Genomic DNA, 12,844 nt, shown 5'->3' on the forward strand with positions numbered 1-12,844 from the left:
GTTACATCACACTAAAGCAGGGTTCGCTAACCAGTCGATCAACCTGTCAATGAAAGTAGGTCGCAAAGCATTTTAGGCTATTAACATATTACTTTAACCTATCAGAAGTTCAGTCACTTCTCTGAATGTCTCGTGATGTTTGATTGGCTGCAGAGTCGTTTGGCTGAAACTGCAGACCGTGTAGCAGGGTAAGATGGCAGATGGCGTCTGTAGAAGCCGAAAACCTACCCCTCTCATTCAGAATAGGAGCGTGAGTTTTTATTCACTTTGGTCGATGTTAGGAGAAAACTCTGTAAAAAACCCAGGAGAAATAAAGACACAATGAGACAAAGTTACTTTCTTTGCTAAACGTGTACATGGGTGAGCTGCTGAGAACAACTCACACCATGCACAGTGGCTTGGCATTTTTTATAGGCACAGAGCACAGAGACAGTGAGAACAGGATAACAAATAATAAACAGATAAAATAAAACAACTCCATATGTGGCGCTAGTCTCGTCAGCAGAGAGCTGGGAGAAGGCTGTGAGAGATAAAACAATCTAAAACAATATGTCCCAAAACAGTATGTCTTTGCTGGGAAAGTCTAAAAGGATAATTCTAAACTAATCTAACCATAGACAAAGGGCATCTTTGTACATTTAAAAGAAGGTAAAGAAACATAGAATCATTTTTCCTGTAACATTCCCTCCTGTTTTAACTTATTTTAAATGTATACAACAATTGTCTGTAAAGGTTATTTATTAAGTATCTTTAGCAATTTTTTAATTGTCAAAATGTCAGCATAGCAGAAATGTAAATCATGTGGTCTAAAGACTGAAACAAATAAAAGAATAAAAGAATTAAGGAAAATACAATAAAAGAAAGTATAAAAGTAATAATGAAGAAAAATAATAAAATTAAAACTACAAAAAATAAAATAAAATAAAAGAATAAGCAAACCATATGTTGTACCTGTATAAACTACTAATGTGTTAATCAGTGCATGATCACTTGACAAGTCATTTTTAATCACCACGTCATTTATTAGCAGCTATTACAAGTTCTCCTCTAACAGAATTGCAACGGGATGCTGTTCTTCTTGAGGCACGGCAACATAAGCAGTCATTGTAGTTGTTATCCTTGCTATTATTAATTTCAATATTAATTTCAAATACTCTAAAGATAATTTCTACTGTAATTTTCCCTTTGTTTATCTTTATTTCCTACTTTTTATATTTATATCTACTCAGTGGGGTCTGTTTTCAACCCTTTTAAACTACCTCAAACTACTGTGATCTCTAGTTTTCACTTAATAAGGGATTATTATGTTCTTCCTGATATGGGTGTTGCTGCAGATGCGGCTGCAGGAATGAGTGATGGTTTACTAAAAGGATTGTGGACACTGCACAGTGTCTCGTCTTCTGGTTTTACTAAACTGGCAGTTGAGTTCTGTTCTTCTGACTGTTTATATTTTGTTTTCTTAAATCTCTCAATTTACAGACATTGTTTTGTCCGGCGTCTGGACTTTTCTTTTCTCACCACTGCTCGTCAGCAGGAGTGAGTTTTAATTTCACTTGCTTGATTATCCATCTTATTTATGTATTTACTTATTTTTGTTTAAGTAATGTATACACGATACAGCTGCTATCACCTTCGCTGGTATTAGAGACGAGAGTGGTTGCTCACACGCCCTTCGACTTTCGGACTAGTTCCGAAAGCGGTGTGAACTTTACGAGACGGAACTCGACCGTTCTCTCAACTCACCAGCACGTCAGTGAATAGCAGTAAAAGAAAAACACAGTAGGAGCAGCTCAGTCTCTTATTGGACCGTGAAAATTCAGCTTGCTCCGTTAATTAAAACAATACACACACACACACACACACACATTCACATTCACAGCTTCGACGCGCGCGCGACCGGAACCCTTATGATAAGGGGAGCTCCCAGAGCTACTTACTCCCTAGACCCAGTCTAGACCCAGCTGGGGGAGCTACCCAGAGCTCCAAAGCTACCAGTCGACGAGCTCCCAGAGCTACCAGTCGACGAGCTCCCAGAGCTACCAGTCGACGAGCTCCCAGAGCTACCAGTCGACGAGCCACTTCCGCTATTTTAAATTCCCTGAATTTAAAATACGTTTTTACGCAAGATTGTGTCAGTGTGTCTGTATCTACCTGGTCAGCGTCGCCGGGTCTGGTCCACCTCGATCGGGCCCCACCGCCGTGGGTCGCTTTCTAAGACGTTAGCCAAGACCCGAATTTAACGCTCTTGGTCTTTTATCACACACCTAGTGTGTGAGCTGTCGACAGGCGAACAACGTGGACTGGTCACGGAGATGGGACACGATGGAGGTGATCCGGCTCGAAGGACCAAGAAATGTTAGGAGAAAACTCTGTAAAAAACCCAGGAGAAATAAAGACACAATGAGACAAAGTTACTTTCTTTGCTAAACGTGTACACGGGTGAGCTGCTGAGAACAACTCACACCATGCACAGTGGCTTGGCATTTTTTATAGGCACAGAGCACAGAGACAGTGAGAACAGGATAAGAAAATAATAAACAGATAAAATAAACAACTCCATATGTGGCGCTAGTCTCGTCAGCAGAGAGCTGGGAGAGAGCTGTGAGAGATAAAACAATCTAAAACAATATGTCCCAAAACAATATGTCTTTGCTGGGAAAGTCTAAAAGGATAATTCTAAACTAATCTAACCATAGACAAAGGGCATCTTTGTACATTTAAAAGAAGGTAAAGAAACATAGAATCATTTTTCCTGTAACAATCGATGACAGAACAGTCTGCCTGCTTTGCGCCCAAGCAACCTGTAGATGAAGAAAAGCCCAAACTGAAGTCGAGGGCAAAGGAGAGCAACGTCTGGGAACTTGTGAGCAGAGAAAAATGTCCTCTCCTGTTGTGCAGTGAAAGACACGACTGACAAACACCTTCCTGACTGTTTGAGACTGGGTGTGTCCAACTATGAGCCTGACTACAGAGCGCTAACTGATGCTGTGCAGTCACGGTCATCACATGAGCTTTTGGTAGATTTTATACAGTGTTAGGGGAACTACTGTGCATTATATCTGGTTACATGTGTTATGGAAGTTTTCATTTAATGAAGCCTGCAGACAACGGTGAGTGGGAGCTGACATCCTTTAATAAAAACCCAAGCTTGGTGAGAGAGAGAGAGCGGCTATCAGGACACTGACCAGCAGAGTCTCTCCCTCCAACACAGCCCTGGGTTTAAATACCTTCTACAAAACAAAAGGCAGCACACAGCTGGTTTACACCTTTGGTTTTCCCCAAAGAAAGAGTTCACACTGCCTCACACCACTTACAGTGGTTGATCCCCTTGAGAAGCTAACACACTGACTTTGGCTATGTCCACAATAATGCAAAATTTGCAAAGCATGTTTTTCAGAGTTTGGTGGAACCTTTCTAATGCACCCTGACTCTCCGGGTGATACACGCTGGAAGTGTGTGACACCGAGCTCTGTCATGACCTGGGCAAAGATTTTAGACATAAAATTTGTGCCCTGATCTGTTTGGATGCGTTTAGGCAGTCCAAAGGTAGAAAAGAACTTAACAAGTGCTTTCACAATCCCACAGGTTTGTAATGAGCGCAACGGAATGGCCTCAGGACAGCAGGTGGCAGTACACATCATGGTGAGGAGGTATTGGTTTCCGGACTTTGTTTTTGGAAGAGGACCAACACAATCAACAATGGCATGCTCAAATGGTTCCCGAACGACTGGGATGGGTTTTAACGGAGCAGCCGGAATCACCTGATTTGGTTTACCGGCAAGCTGACATGTGTGGCACGAGCAGCAGAATTTTACTACATCAGATTGATACCAGGCCAGAAGAACTAACGGAGGACACGGTTGTATGTTTTTGTGATTCCTAATTGACCGGACATGATGTGGTCATGTGCTAAGCTTAGGACCTGGGAACAGAATGACTGCAAAACAATTTGCTGCACTCCCTCATGGGTGCAGCCAGAACTGGGAGTCTAGTAGCGCATCAGCACCCCATCCTCAATGAGGTAAGATGCAGATTTCCCACACTTAAGTTCCTTCACATAAGCCCAACAGGATGACAAGCTTTCATCATTTTTCTGAGCTTCTATAAGCTTGTCTTTAGCTACTGAGAGTGTCATAGCTTTCTTATCAGGCTGAAGCTCTACTGAAACAGTCGGGTGGCGCGCTTGTTGGATCTGAATCACTTAGTGCGTAGTTGGACTCATGGTGAACTCCTCTAATTTAAACTCCATACTAACACACCCACTACAAACACCCTTCCCCCACACAAGAAAAAACTGCCAACCAGAGAAACAGAGCCAACAAAGGACACTGGTAACTTACCCGCGACGATGATGACGGCAACAAACAAAGAACAAACGAGCCCACGCTCCAAGCCAACCCAAACGAGACGAAAAAAAGGAGGAGGAGAAGGTGTGTTAGGAGGCAGTGAGAGAGAAGGAAAGGCAGGAATGTGAAGCTGAGAGTAGGACTCTAAATGTAGGAACTATAACTGGTAAAGTGAGAGAGCTGCTGATGTGATGGAGAGAAGGACGGTGCATGCAGGAGAGCAGGTGGAAGGGAAGCAAGACCATTAGCACTGGAGCTCGGCGGTGGACTCTTTAACCAGCCTGTTTAAGAGAATTGTGGAAAGTGAGAGAGGCCTGTGTACTGGTGCTGATGTTCAGGTGATTTGTGGCAGAAGGTAATCAGCAAAAGTGAAAGATGGTGGTGAGACCTGCTGTGGTGGTTTGGAAAAGGTGGAGGCTGAGCTGAAGATGTTCAGATGTTCACTGAGAGTGAGAAGGATGGAGATGAGTCCATCAGAAGGACAGCTACGAGTCAGAGAGGCTGAAGTGGTCTGAGCATGTGCAGAGGAGGGAGGGTGGCTATGATGGAGCTGCCAGGCAGGAGGAGAAGAGGAGGACCTCAGATGAGGTTCATGGATGTGGTGAAGGAGGACATGCAGAAGGCTGGAGGTGTCGATGCCTTCTCTGTGCCTGCCACTTTGTAGCTTCAGCCTCGTGCATATCGCTACATTCCTATATTTTATTGGTTTCCTTTCCTGCTCAGTAGTCAACACATTGCTCTTCATGTTGCTCGCCTGCAATAATGACTTATTTCATGTTGTTGTCTTTAAATTGTTCCAATGTGAATGTTTCAGAGAGAACTCAGCTGAGTGACACTGTTAGGAGCAGAGCTCTGAGACCCACAGTTACAGTCCTACTGGTACTGGTGGCTGCGATGTTTGCAGTTCCAGCTGTGGTTCTGTTGCTCTTATCTAAAGTTGTCAATCCTGGTACGTACAATATACTAATACATATGTTGGTTGTACCCACCACGTTCCTAAATGACGACCTCGGAAAAATGAGGAAATATGAGAACCGTCTGGACTCAATCTACACATGTTCGCTCTTTTTCTTCAAATCGCTTACAAACACACTATTTAACGTCATTAAAGTCCTGGTTAAGGTCAGAAATAAGGTTATGGTCAGGGCTAGCGATAAGGTTACCCATATGGAAAAGAAATGGTAAAAACATACATGATTTACTCATGAAAGCGGTCACTTTCGCATTACTTTCATATATATTTTTTAGTAAGTATCCAAAACATACAAGTTTCATTATATAATTTTTCAAGGGATCTTATATCTGTTTTCATTCTTATATGCTTTTTATACAAGTTTCATACAAGACAGATACAAACTTTATAAGATTTATATGTATCTTTTCCATAAGGTTAGGTTTAGGGCTGGAATACAGGGCTGGAACGTCTATTACCGCGGGAGCGTCATTGCACTGGATTCCAGCCATAACCCGCCGCGTACCATAAGAACGCCGAAGGTCTCCTTTCGCGTTCCTCAGGAACGCCGCGGGACGTGACAAAACGTCGGCACGCCTCGGGAGTGAGAACGGGCTGCACATAAATGTAGTTTTTCTGTGCAGAACAGAAATGATTGATGTTTGCTGATAGTGTGCAGCTCGTTTCCTCCACCGTCTCCACTCAGACACATCTGCATGTAGAACTGAAACTTTTCAACAACAGTTAGTCTGGATCACAGTAAACTGTAGGATTACACTTCAGCATGTGAGTCATTCACACTGCATGTTAATGAACACGCTGCTGACTGAGGTCTGATGATGATTTCAGAGTTGGTCTGAAGCTCACTCAGGCTGTAAAGTTTTATGCCCAAACAATAACACGTCATTATTATCACTGTCTTCTTCCAGAACCGACGTGACAGTCTTGTTGTCTCCCTTCAAGGCCCCTTCTCCGCTCACGTCTGACCTTGTATCTCCTCCTTCTCCAAAACACCTCCCTGCCTAGTCATGATTATTTAATATTATCCTGATACTGATTCTATTCATCTAGTTCGGGACAGTCTGTTCAGAGTCCGTTTGGTCCAAAAAATATCATCCTGACAGTAGTCTGCTGTGATGTGTAAGCGGACACTTTCAGTGTCAAAAGTAGTCACTGCTCTTTAACATTTTTGTTAAAATGTCTTTTTAAAATATGAATACAGGTAAAAGAATCAAACATGAAGCACTGCCGGAATAAAAATGTTGTTTTGTCTTTTGTGTGTTAACAGATAGACCTCAGGTCAGGTCAGTACTTTATGTCTCTGCTCTGGATTTAGTTAAATGTTGATTTTTCTGATATTTGAAGTGTTTATGTGGTAATTATTATTCGAGATGGCACAATATCACTTTTTATGCCCGATACCGATATCATGAATTTAGATATCTGCCGATACTGATATGAAGCTAATATAGTCTATTTTATAATCAATAAAACTGTTTTTATGTCTTCCTGCATTTTGTACTAAGTTCATACTAAAATTTAATAATAAAAAACAAAACACTAAAACTATTCTATTATGCTTGTATGCAAAAAATACACTGCAGCCAAACTAGTTCACAGTTCAACAATACTGATCTTTATATTTAAACTTTTAACAGAACTTTTAACATTACTTGTACTCTAACTATTTCAGGTAATATTCAAAAAGTATTTTAAAATGCAATTTTTTGCAGATTTCAAAAACTCTTTGGTTCTGAAAAAAAGAAGCGCAATATCAGCACAAAATAATGTTTATATTTAACAGCTTTTAAAAAATGGACCCTTTTATGCTTAAAGCTGAACATAAACAGATATCCAGAGTGGAGAGCGGTGCAAATAAATGCAAACACGCCGTGATACATGGACGTCAGTGTAAGCTGTTTCTATCACATATAACTTGAGATATTTAACGCAGTGGGAACTAATTTTGTCTGGGATGCTGACCTTGGCACAACACCTGGTTTGGCAGCACATAGTGAGGCTCCAGATGTTTTCAGTGTGAACTCCAGACCGCCGACAGGTCTCGCACGCAACATCACGTCATACGTTATGCTCCGACGTGCTCCGGTCACTGCCTGGGTTACGTCATGTCGCAAGATTTGTGAGGTGCTTTTGTGATATTTAATGGATCAGATTACATGTTTTATTTCTTTCCAATATGCGATCCAGTAATTTAGGTCAGGATCTGACTGATACGTAATACCAGATCGGTCCATCCCGAGTAAAAGTATTTATACAGCAGCAGTGGTGAAAACCTGAAAGCTGATTTTAACCTGCGGTTCATAAATAAAAGATTAAACAGAAGTGACAGAAAGACAACAGCTTTAAATGTTTCCTCACATGTGGAGCTCTGTAAGCTGTAAATTTTTAATTTTGCACTCTAAGTTTATCAACAATTACTTATTTAAGCTTTCAATTTCAAAGAAATACTCAAATTTTATTTAATTAATGAAATTTGAACTTTACTCTATGAGGATGTAAAGTTAAAAGCAGTTTCAGCAGATGTGTCTGCAGGTTTATGAATTTATAGATCATATCCTGAAGTCGTTGCCATGTGAGAGTCAGTGTATACCTAATTTTTCGTCTGCAGCCCCCTCACAGAAGTTTAAAAAGTTGGAATTCTGTGAATATGTTCATTAAGCCTTCCAGTTATAATGAAATAACCTTTGCAGCGCTGAGGAGCTGAAGCTTCTGACACACACTGAAACATTTCTGTTAGCAGCAGTGTGTTCCTCACTGTGATCCCGACCTCTGCCGAGTCACAAAGGAAACGGATAACATGATGAAGTGAAGCGTGGGAACTCAAAGACAGTCTGGGGAACAAAAGCCCCAAAACACTAAAACAGGACTCGGTTCATTGGTCAGAGCAGAATCATGGTGGTAATCGATCATCTTAATCACACAGTTTGCAACACAAACATGTTAAATTTAATCTACAACTCTTAAAAACAATAAGATGTGTTCAGCTCAGACCTGCCTAACAGGATGTAACACGCTCACACAGGAAGCTGCTCGCTAGCTAACAAACAGACAGACATGCTACTAACAGCAGGCCTGGAGTCAGTGCCTGCTGTCAACGTGGGCGATGCGGTCAGATTAGGCGCTGCTGCAGAAACAGGAGAAACGTGCAATAAGCAAAAAAACTGATGGAGCACAAAGTGTAGCTGGTACGTGACAGGTGTGCCACAGCTGTGTCGTTTTGGCTCATCTTCAAGGAGCAGTCAGTCACATTGTGAGTGTTGGAAAGTATTTTTGATTCAGATGCTCAAGACATTCATCTGGATTCATTTCCTGCTCGTTCCAGCAGAGCTCCTGTTTTCAGTAGTTAGTTGGAAATATCAGAGGTACAGTTCTCATGTGTCGATCCACCCTGAGGACATCACTTTATATTTTCTCCTTCCAGCTCAAGTTCAGGGTTATGCACAGAACTCGAAGGACGGTGAAAAAATCCTCTTGACATGCATCGCCAGAGGCCAGGGAGCCATCGACGTGGAGATCAAGCGTAACGGGGAGACTGTAACTGAAGAGAAGGGTCTGATGAGACCAGACACTGAGACAAACAAAGACGGCACCTTGGAGATAAGAGCCCATGTGGAGATTTCAAAGGATGACAAGTCTAAGTACAGCTATGAAGTCATTTATGAGGCACCCAAAAAACCAACTGTAATTAAATTTGGTAAGAAATTTTACACTGTTTTTGTCATTTGTCAAAGTTTTCTGTCTTTTAGATTATAATAGTTTTCTGTGTTTTCAGACCTGTTGTTGCTTAGAGCCGTGGCAGTTAATGTATTCAGGGCCTGAGTTTCACTGTGAGATTTTGGTGTTTTGCATAATTTATCTGTTATATAATAATCATAGAATTTCATCTAATATTGTTCTACTCAGACTGTGCATTGCCCTGGAGTGAACCATCAGAGCTGAGACCAGCTCTGGAAACAGTGAACCCTCAGAGCTGGCACGAAATCAGTGAACTACTGGTCTGCTACACCGACCCCAGGTCTGTAACGCTCCTGCAACACTGAAGTATCAACAATTACTGGATCTGAGCTGTTTAAGATGGTAGCTAGGCACTAAGGCTAATAACGAAGTGACAACGTTAATGTTGAAGTAGTGAGCAAACGTCATCTGTCCTACCTGTGTGTAACGTTGGTGGACAGTGTCAGTGTGGGATAACAGTGTTTGTGTGCCCTGATCAAAACTGAGAAAAGTACCTGCAGCTTTGCTAACTATCAGCAAAGTGATGAGGAAGCACAGCACGACCTAAAAGGCTCTTATTTGTCAGACACAGTTACTTTACTGAGCAGAGATATGCAGAGAATGAAACTATCTCAGCAGGAAGTGAAAATGAAACAAGGAATCTCATTTTGGAAGCATTAAAGCTTAATGTGGTCGAAACATTGAGATATTTACATTTACAGTTGTGTCCAAAATGAATCCAGATGAATGTCTTACTAACGTTACTTCATCTTTTTGATTTAAAACACTCCCCTGTATGTAGCTGGTGCCAGTGTGTTAAAGGTTAAACGTGTTTCACACGCAGATGTAATACAAATAAATAAACAGTCGGTTTCGGTGACAAATCAGAATCAGAATCAGAATCAGAAAGGGGTTTATTGCCAAATGTTGAGCAGGTTTACAACATTAGGAAATTGCTGCGGTGCTTCAGTGCAAACATAGTGTCATAAATGGCACTTAAATAGACATGAAAAAATAAAAGTAGGGATAAGAATTAAAAGTGCTACGTGGAAAGATATGTGCATGAGATATACATGAGATATATACATGAGAATAAGAATTAAGAGTGCTACGTAGAAAGATATATACATGAGTGCAGGTGGTGATCAGTGCCAAACATGGAATGATGCAGTGACACAGCGTAGGGTCATGTGTTAGTGGTGGGAACAGTCATACGGTTATTGTTCATGTGTCCAACAGCAGAGGGGAAGAAACTGTTCTTATGGCGAGAGGTTCTGGTGCGAATGGACCGGAGCCTCCTGCCTGAGGGGAGCAGGTCAAACAGACTGTGTCCAGGGTGAGAAGGGTCAGCTGAGATCCGGGCTGCACGCCCCAGTATCCTGGAGGTGTACAGGTCCTGCAGAGATGGGAGTCTGCAGCCAATCACCTTCTCAGCAGAGCGCACAACACGCTGCAGTCTCTGTTTGTCCCTGATAGTGGCTCCAGCGTACCACACGGTGATGGAGGAGGTGAGGATGGACTCGATGATTGCAGTGTAGAACTGCATCATCGTCCGTGTTGGCAGGTTGAATTTCTTCAGCTGCCTCAGGAAGTACATCCTCTGCTGGGCTTTCTTGATGACGGAGGTGATGGTGGGCTCCCACTTCAGGTCCTGGGTGATGGTGGTACCCAGGAAGCGGAATGAGTCCACAGAGGTGATGGGGGTGTCAGTCAGGATGATGGGGGGGAGTGGGGCTGTGTGCTTCCTGAAGTCCACAATAATCTCCACTGTCTTCTGGGCATTCAGCACCAGGTTGTTGTGGCTGCACCAGGACACCAAACGTTCAACCTCCCTCCTGTAGGCAGACTCGTCCCCGTCCGAGATGAGTCCAATAACGGTGGTGTCATCTGCAAACTTGATTAGCTTGACAGACTGGTGGGTGGAGGTGCAGCAGTTGGTGTACAGGGAGAAGAGCAGAGGAGAAAGAACACAGCCCTGAGGGGAGCCGGTGCTGATGGTCCGTGTTACACGCTGGACCAGTAATGCAGCGCACACCAAAGGACAAACACAGAGCACCTGACATTTTATACAGCGTCAGTCTAAACAGTTATTTTTTGTAAAGCTTCATTATTTAGACCCAGACTTTATTAAAGCCACACTGGGGAAATTCACGTTACTGCAGCACAGGGGTCAGCAAGAACAGGGAATAAGAGATATGTTAGAAAATTAAGAAAAAATAGTGCACAACATATATTTTACCAATATTTTTGTTTTATTGGAGACATTTTCAGTTTTGCTGAACATAAGAAATATGAAACAAAACTGTTGCTTGTTCCTGCAGTTGTTTCTGACACCTGAGTCGCTGACAGCTGTATCCCGGACCGAGACGCTCAGTCCTGTGAAGCCCTGAAGTCTCCATCAGATGTACACACAACACCAGATTTACCAAAACATATTTACCAGTGTGCAGAGCATTAAGACTAAGGGTTTTTTTTAGTAGCACATTTTCCTTTTAATGCATTGTACAGATTAGGAAACTGATGAGTCAGCATTAAAATGAGGTTCTTTGAAATGAGTTTTTAAAAACGTGCCTTTTTAAGCTGAACCTCAGTCACAGTGAACGTCACATGAGGTCAGAGGTGAATTCAGGTTTTTATGTATGTTCATAAGTCTTGTTTCATTATTATTGTGTTTCCTGGTGTAATTTCAAGTGAGCCCTGCAGACTGGCCACATGTGCAGTGTGTGTCCAGAAAAGGATGGATGGAGAATTTCATGCAGTCCTTGTTGGAGCGATTTGTTCTTTATTTTTAATTAAGTTTGTTGTTGGTTTACTTATATTTTTTGTTATTTACAAGTTTTATTTGTAGGTTAATACTTGTTTAATTTTTTTGCTTTGATTTGTTGCTTATCTTAAGTCAGTCAGGAAGAACTGTGGGGCCATTTTTTCTAAAAAATAAAGGGACCTGGTATAGGACCAGCATGCACTGGGGAGGGCCAATGTTTTTTTTTGTTGTTTTTTTTTTTTACCAAAACAGGAGAAGCAGCAGTAAGCAACAGAAATGGATCTTTGTTATTGCTCGCCAAACTGGATAAATAAACCATAAAATGCAACTTTCAGGTTTTGGACATTTGACTTCTTTTGCCTGCATACAAAATACCACCACAGTGCAGCAGTGGCTTGTAGATTTTAAATTGTTGGATGTTTGGTTGGACAAACAAAGGAATTACCACTACAGTCCCATTGGAGGGAGGTTTTCAAGAAAGCAAAGAGAAAATAGATTTTAGTGTCTGAACTGAGTGTTTAAGTAGGAAAAGTGACAGTAGAAAGCATAAAAAATGACATGAGTCCATCTTTTGAATTAAAGGATCATTTATATGGCTGAAAGTGGCATCACTTTAGCTGCACAGTTCTGTACATGTGGCATTAAATACAGTCAGTCAGGTCAGGTGATGTTTAATCAATTAAAGATGTTTAATCAATATTTGATCCATTTAAAATTAAATAGCTTTGAAAAAACTAAGCAAAATTATTTTATTGTTGTATGTCTTAAATGTCACAGTTTGAAGCATTAACCTTTTATTTGAATTGAAAACATCAGGTTCCAAGTAGATTTCTTAATTGAACCATTATTACTGGTTGTTTGAGAACAGAGGGGGAGAGAAATTGGATTTTTATTCACTAAAAGAATTAATTATCTTCACTGATAAAGCAAAGAGCCGCAGATCGATCCTTCTGAGAGTCAGCACACAGATAAACAGCTGCTTTGAAAACATCTCTACTATTATTATTATTATCAGTTTACGCACCACGCGCATTACGGCATGACGTC

Source organism: Aulonocara sp. 'chitande type north' Nkhata Bay, linkage group LG22 (genome assembly GCF_057382095.1).
Source record: "Aulonocara sp. 'chitande type north' Nkhata Bay isolate Kocher_YH1m ecotype deep benthic linkage group LG22, A_spYH_male_GT1.1, whole genome shotgun sequence".
Lineage (NCBI taxonomy): Eukaryota > Metazoa > Chordata > Actinopteri > Cichliformes > Cichlidae > Aulonocara > Aulonocara sp. 'chitande type north' Nkhata Bay.